The sequence below is a fragment of the Lytechinus variegatus genome, chromosome 3, assembly GCF_018143015.1.
Source record: "Lytechinus variegatus isolate NC3 chromosome 3, Lvar_3.0, whole genome shotgun sequence".
In the NCBI taxonomy this organism is placed as follows: Eukaryota; Metazoa; Echinodermata; class Echinoidea; order Temnopleuroida; family Toxopneustidae; genus Lytechinus; species Lytechinus variegatus.
In genome coordinates, this window is record NC_054742.1 from 20,039,273 (window position 1) to 20,046,973 (window position 7,701).

Here is a 7,701-nt window from a genome sequence, read left to right on the forward strand (position 1 = left end):
TAAAAGGTATTTAGAGTTAATTAAATATTTGACCTGTGACTTTTATGCGAGCAGCTTCCCCAAATCAAGTGTATAATCGCTCATGATTGTAAACATGGTCTCGATATCTTGCATTCTTTTGAATTGTCTTTGTCCTTATTAAGTAAAAGGTCTATATGTGTTTAAATATTATTGATCCAGTGGTTATGATACAATATTATAAATTTGTTATATTTTACTATTGTACATAAATTTAAATCTGATGCAATGGGTGCATGCAAAAATAAAATCAATCGGTCAATTAAATCTTTTTTGATAAAAAGGGTTTTAATTTTTAATCAATAAGTTTTATTCTATTTTTATAATCATTTTGCTTGTTTATGGCCGCTTTTTATAAAAAGAAATATATATTTAGTGTTCCAAGAAGATATTTGCAATCAATCCCAAAATTCGATCAGATGCAAATTTACAGGTGATGATACATTAAGTTTATCTAGAACATATCAATTTGGATTTTTTTATGGATCAGTTGCAAGTTTGCAATGAAAAGTATGACTCTCATGATTTTGGAGTCTGAAATTGATTTGCGTTCGATTGCTTCGATTGCAAGTTTCTTGCAATGCCCCATATTTTGCTAAAAATGAATTCACTGTTGGTTGTCTTGGTCCCCCAACCTCTATCAAATTCCCATCCGCAAACCCTGATTTGGTCTGTCTGCAACGTCAAAAGCCCCATCTGACCCATTTGTACGCTATTATAGCTGCTTCCAATCATGAATTATTTCACCCTTTTTTTACAAATGATATTTCCAAAATTCTAATTCTATTTTAGGCTCTAAATATTCTTTCCCACTTGTGGACGGCGTTTATAAAGAGGAGAGCTATTCTATAGGCCGGCATTACTTGATTGAAATGATTTATCCACATGGTCTTGCTCCCTCACCCCTATCAAAATTCCCTGCCGCCATACAGGGTATAGTACAATGTAACAGAAAAGAAATCTACTGAATGAAATCTCAATTTCAATCATTACAAAAGCAAATTAAAAGGGAAGAGGAGTGAGTAAAAAATATATATATAAAGGGGAAAAAACAAGAAAAGAAAAAAGGCAAAGGAGAAAAGAAAGATTAACAGAAAAGAAAAAAAGACAACGAAAATAAAAAAGAAAATAACATAGAGAACAGGAAAAAAAAGTGAAGGGATCAAAAACTTTTTTCATAGATTCCAAGATCCAAGGAAAACAGTGGCATGCACTCACGCCATCATGGTTTCCAACCCAGAACCAATCGAGAGGAAAAAGACACCCCTGATTTTGTTTTAATTCACCCCCCCCCCCACCCATATCGGGATGTGTATTTATCTTGGCGAAGAAGTCCCCTCCCCCCATATTTTGTCATAATTTATCCCCCCCATATGCTTTGGCGAGAGGGGCCGCTTGGCTGCTTGCCAGGTAGCTCTATTATACGTGTTGTTCTCGCACTACGCACGCGCGAACGTCTAACCGCCAAGTGCAATATTTGAAAAAGAAAACTCGATCTACCGGTACTACCGTTTTGCTGTTGATAAGTCCGTCGATAATTCATCAGAAACTAAAGGAACACGGGTCAGATTCGGACAGCGACTTCAAAGTCATTTGTAGAAGGCTATAACAGTAAGTTCTATAACAATTTTCTTTGATTTATTTCTCAAATTGTCTCAAAATGTTAGATGTCGTTGTACTGCCACGACATGCACGACCACTGCACTGCCACCGTCACTGCCCCGTTGGCGCTGGCCGCTGCTCTACGGGCCGGGACGTGGCTTTGACGATAGGGAGTGCTTATGGTTTATGCTTTGTATTGGCAGAGTTAAGATCGGCGAGCATTGAATAGTAATTCGCTCATATTGCCTGATGTTTATTGTCAATGTTTTACAAAAACCATCTCTGAATACATTGAATTCGTGAATGAATGATTTGTTAATGCTAATGTCAAGACTGTCAAAGTTTTAATTGTGAATAAATAGACCGTTACTGCACACGTTAATTTACTGAAATTGAAAACTTGCCGACAAATATTGCTTTGAAATTAGGCCTATAATTTGTTGTTGTTGTTGATAGATGTTGGTAAATGAGATAAAATGGAGGTGAAACATGGTAAGGGTCCTAAAGTTTAAAAAATGATAAAGGCTACGCAGGTCTATAACTTTGCTACACTGTACACACCACTCATTGCACATACTATTTCAATGGTAAAATGTGCACTTTGTGTGTGGAACTGTGACTGGACGGAGTGACAAACGATTCCTATTCAATTTTTCTACAGAGGCTGCAATAAATATGCAGAGAAAACTGGCGCTAATGCAGTTTTGCACCGGCCGATTACCAGCATACCTCATCACCAAAACTTGTTCCCAAATGTCATGACAGGTCTCTCAGTCACATTTCGATGTTAATATACCCACCGTTTTTCAAAATATTGGGAATGGCTGTATTTAGTCTTCGATCTCGACGTCGTTGATCTAATCCGTAGACATCACTTCGCGGATCTCTCGGATTCGCCGTAATATTTATATGGACTGAAGTTAGCAACCAAATCATGCTAACATGTGGCAAACAAACTGCCAGCATGCCGCATGCGAATCTTTTGATCGCATAACTTCGGTCCATATCAACATGACGGCGAATCCAAGCGATCCGCAATATTTTGAAAAGTGGTGGGCATATTGTGTATTGATCTCAAAATGTGTGTAGACAATTCTGGTGGGGAGTTTTGCTTGAAGTTGCATGCACAACGAACAATTGTCCATAGACTGTGTACAACGGATAGATCGTCTCCGCACAGCGATTCGAAGACCGCTGATTGGTCAATAGCGCAGATCACGTCATGACCACGTGGTCCCAAAAATAATTCCTTTGGACTGCGTGCGGAAGTATCGATAACGATATCCGGTCATGTTGTGTACACGGTAAATGGTCTTGGTTCGTGATCGGATCGCTCCGGTATCGATCGAAAATTATCGAAACTGCAATTTCATGCATATTCACGCGACGCTCCAAAACCCGGAAGCCAATTGACTTTATGCACGTTGCGATAGACTCTACAAATTCCAAGGAACACGATGACATATAGACGCTAATTCGTAAGATTTTGACGGAAAAGCAAGAAGTATTCAAAATTCGCTTACCTGTGCGGTATCGGTGAGAAAATAGATCCTCCGAGAATACCTTTCATAATTCATATAAAATATAGGAAAATTGAAATTCTAGGTCGATTTTGGTACGAGGTGATAGGGAATTGCACACTTGTTTTGGTGGAATTCTGTGTGGGGAAACAAAAGGCTTGCACTGCGCATGCTTATTATATTTTCATTCATAAATTGGTTCTCGGCAGTGGCTGGATGACGTCATGTAATAAGCAAAAATGTACACGACCGCTACGTTCACGCTCCGCTATCCGTTGTACACAATTGTTCACTGTGAGTTGGCTGGTGTGAAACTGCATTAGTGCCGGAGGGTATTCTTAGATCCTTTCATGGGGCTAGGCATATCAATTTTTAAAGTAAATTTTATCCTCTTTTAAAGTTAAGTTTGTCCTGTGATCACATTTTATCTGTTTTTATTTATTTACTGATCAAAACTTGCCTAAAAAACGTCTGGAGTTCATCCACTGGCATATGATTGTCCATGAACGGATCCATGATTTCTCAAAGGGGGTAGTGGGGCACATTTTCCCAAGGAAACTTTAAATAACAAGCAAACCAAAAAGGAGATCCTCTTGTATGAGACAATATTTTTAATATAAATATTTGCTGTAACTTTCGAAGGGGGGGGGGGGAGAACATTTGTGTAAGAAAGCCACATTTTTATCAAACACATCAACTATTGCTCTCAAGGTGGGGGCACAGGTCAAATGTGCCCACTTGGATCTGCTTCTGCGATTGTCAATACCAGAAAAATGGAAGTTATGTCATCGATTACCCTCTTGAAAATTGCTGCTCTAGAAATTTGATTTCAGATGACATAGCTGGAATACTCCCCAGGGAGTGGAGGATGTGCACATATTGTGTGCGGGAATGACTGATTGAATCCGATGACCGGGGTAATAATATATCTGTAAAGCGCTTAGAAACGTCGTTCCGATGGATTAAGCGCTATATAAAAGCGGATTATTATTATTATAGCTATTACTAGTATAAAGCATGCACAGTTATAATACAGCCTTGTCTGAACTACGCTGAAATACTATCACATTTCCTTATTTTTATCCTAAATTCTGGGCTGGTAATCAGAGGTCCATGAAAAATATCTTTAACATTAAAGTTCTAAGATCATTATTTTTCTATTACTATATTAGTATTCTATTTTTGTTTGTATCTGCACATACATGCAGATTTTACAACACTTAAATTGATTTTATTTCATTTTCAAAGTTTGGACGACGGATACACTGGATGATAAGGTAGATGATCCAGCCTTATCTTGGAATGACACGACGGGTGTTGAACACAGAAAACGTACCGTGTACAAGAAACAATTGGAGTTTATGAAAGGTAAAAAAAAAAAAAAATGCAAAGCTTCATGAGATAAAACATTGGGGCAACCTCCCATTATATAATAGGTTATTGTCTACCCATCTATGGTTAAACATAAATTTATTTATCATATTTTACAAAATGTTTTGTTGATATTTGTTAATTGGTATCATTCAATTGAATGGTAGAGTATACTGCAAATTTCTCAATATATAAAAAAATATATGAACTTCTAAAGAAAGCTTACACACATGACAAGCATTCATATTTTGAACCCTTAGCTAATATACTGTCCTTTGCATTGTTTTCATCCAATATTTCTTATTACAGCTTCAAGGAATTAATCCTGCCGGGTACCCATTCATTTCATCTGGGTCTAGTGATGCAGTGTGGATGAAATTCGGGCTGAAGGAAAACACACCATGGCTAGGACTCAAATTCACGACCCTCTGTTTGAAAGGTGAGAGTCAGAACCACTAGACAACGACGTTCCCAGCTGATGTCATATCCCCACTTGTTCTTTTGTATTTTATTACAAGAAGTCGCGCTAATTTACATTTTGTCCTCCGAGAACTATAAAAAATGGAGTGAAAATTTATTTCAAAGACATGTCCACCCTAACAAAAAAGTTGATTTGATTAAAAAGAGAAAAATCAAACATAAAAATCGGATGAAAAATAAGAAAGGTATGACATTTTTAAGTTTCGCTCAATTTCACTTAATAGTTACATGCACATCCAGGTCGGTATGCAAATGAGGGAACTGATGACATCACTCATTCACTTTTCTTTGTTTTTTAAATATGAAATATTATAATTTTCTCCTCATTGTCCTATGAAATAAAGTTTTATTTTTATTTTTTATTATCAAATCTGTAAAAAAAATGAAATATTGTACAATTCAAACAATGAAAACCAAAACAAAAAGTGAGGGTCTTATTTTGCATCCGATTTAGATGAAATATTTTGCATGATGCTTGCCTGGTTTTCTCTGTTGATTCAAAACAGAAAAAAAAAAAAAATCTTTTCTGTGGTGGACTAGACCTTTAGTGTGAAGATATGCATTGCTGGAAATAATGATATGATACTTGGGACATATCATACACACATGTATGAAAATATGAAATAATTATTTCATTTTATAGAATAAGCCTAACAAATATTCCTGACGATCGTGTGTACATTGGGTTAATTTTTTACCAAAATGTTGTTAAATTTCAAATTCAATAACTTTTTTATTATCAGATTTTAATGAAATTTTCAGCATGATCCTTTTCTGATTCATTCTCTCCCTACCAAAATCTCCCCTTTTCTCATGCTTTCTTTCTATGGTCCCCTTCATTCTCCTTATAACTATGTTATATGTAAAGTGTAACCGGTCGTCCAACCAATTTGATTGAAGGGCTAGAGGTACTCGAGACTGAAAGCTATGTGATATAATTCAAAGTGTACATCAGACAAACAAAAAACACTGAAAATCTCATCCAAATTTGTTTAGGATTAACAAAGTTTTGACGAATTAAAGTTGTTATTTTTTGCTAAAACTGTTCTCTGCAAGTCCTCATGAATATACAAGATCACAATTTATATATTTTTTGTATTATATGAATTTAAATTTTGTCCAAGCTCGGTTGTAAAAAATTACGACTGACTACTGATTTACTGTGTAAGACAATATAACACAACAAAAATAGACAGAAAAGAAATAAGTGGGTATCTTGTATATATTATTTTCTATATATTTTGCAAAAAAGGTCTCTATTTTTCTTTTGTTTTTTAGTTTTCCAAATTGAATAATTTTCTTTCCTTATTTTCCTTATATTTTTTTTCTATGTGTGATATATTATTTATTTATTAATGTATCATTATTGTATTTATGATAAACTTTTGGCGTGTTTCTACAGTAAATCATTAAAAACAGTTTATCTTTTCCGGACTTGAATAACCTTATCGTTCTTAAACCAACCTGTTTCTACAGACTGAATAATCTGATTAACTTGCATTTCGCGTCGCAAATACAGTGGAAATCGGAAAATTCAACCTTTAACCTCACATTGCATTTTGGTATGTCAAAAATTGCATCTCGTTAGGAAAATTTTCAAAATTCATGGTAGATCTCACTCATTGTAGCAGGTACACGTTTTGCGATCAGCTGGCGAGATAAAAAACGGCCAGAATATATGTTTACTGTGAGATCGCACTTCTTGGTTCAAGCACTTAAGCCAGACACGTATGCTATTTTGCCCCGTGTTTTTACAGAAAAGTTAAATGGATTAACATGGCAATAACCACCTCTCAGAGAGATGGTTATGAGAAACCGTATTTTGCGCGATGCAATTTATCAATAAACCGCATCGCGTCTGTTTCTACAGGAAAGTTATCAGGGATTCTGGATACTTAGGCGGGTAATACCTTTTAACAATTCTATGTAGAAACATGCCATTGATATATCTTTTTAGGTGAAAAGAAAAAAGAGACCAATTTGGGAGTACTATTTTCCCCCTTTTGGGGATATTTCATTTCTTCTAGGTGTGGTACCCTTTATTCATTTGGCCATGTGAAGGCTATCACACATTTTGAGTTTAATCTTCGAAATTTGGTGTTCATTAGTTTGTTGTCCAAACTCTGTCTTACATGTAAATTTGTTTATAGGAAGATTAACATAATATTTATGTGGAGTGCAATCATTGATCTCTTGTGGAGTCGCACAGTCACATGTATTCATAATATGGTGCTTTTATGCCATACCTGTCAATAATCTTTTGTACTTGAACTTATTAGTAAAAAAATGTTTATTAATGTCGTTGAAAGCAATTACACACAACAGATTTAACATCAAGTTTATTGTATTACAAGTATCAGGTTTGTATGCAGAACAGTGGTTTTGCCAAGTACTCAATCCATGTAAAAAGCAATATGAGAGAACAGGTTTATTCTTGGAAATGTTAGCCTTCATTTGTTGTGTTTTTCAATCAAAATCTGTCTTGATGCATGTTTACTTTTAGATAACAAGATTGACAGAGTATAGATATCAACGAGTAGCTAAGTCATATATATTAATAACTTATGTGCTTTAATTATAAAGTCTATACTTGTGAATACTCTGTGCCATTTATGCTGTACTTAAACTTCTTATAGTAAAAACATTTATTGACGTTCTTGAAATAAGTAACTGTTTTCATTTTTTTTCTTGTGTATACTTATTCCATTAT

At 35.2% G+C, this 7,701-nt stretch overlaps 1 long non-coding RNA gene across 1 annotated transcript; it reads left to right on the forward strand.

Annotated features, from left to right (window-relative positions):
* Positions 1 to 1,588: 1,588 nt before the first annotated feature.
* Positions 1,589 to 4,835, forward strand: LOC121412187. Its single transcript, XR_005969566.1, has 3 exons — positions 1,589 to 1,629; positions 4,389 to 4,508; positions 4,821 to 4,835. It is a non-coding gene; the product is annotated as an uncharacterized LOC121412187 (long non-coding RNA).
* Positions 4,836 to 7,701: the final 2,866 nt, after the last annotated feature.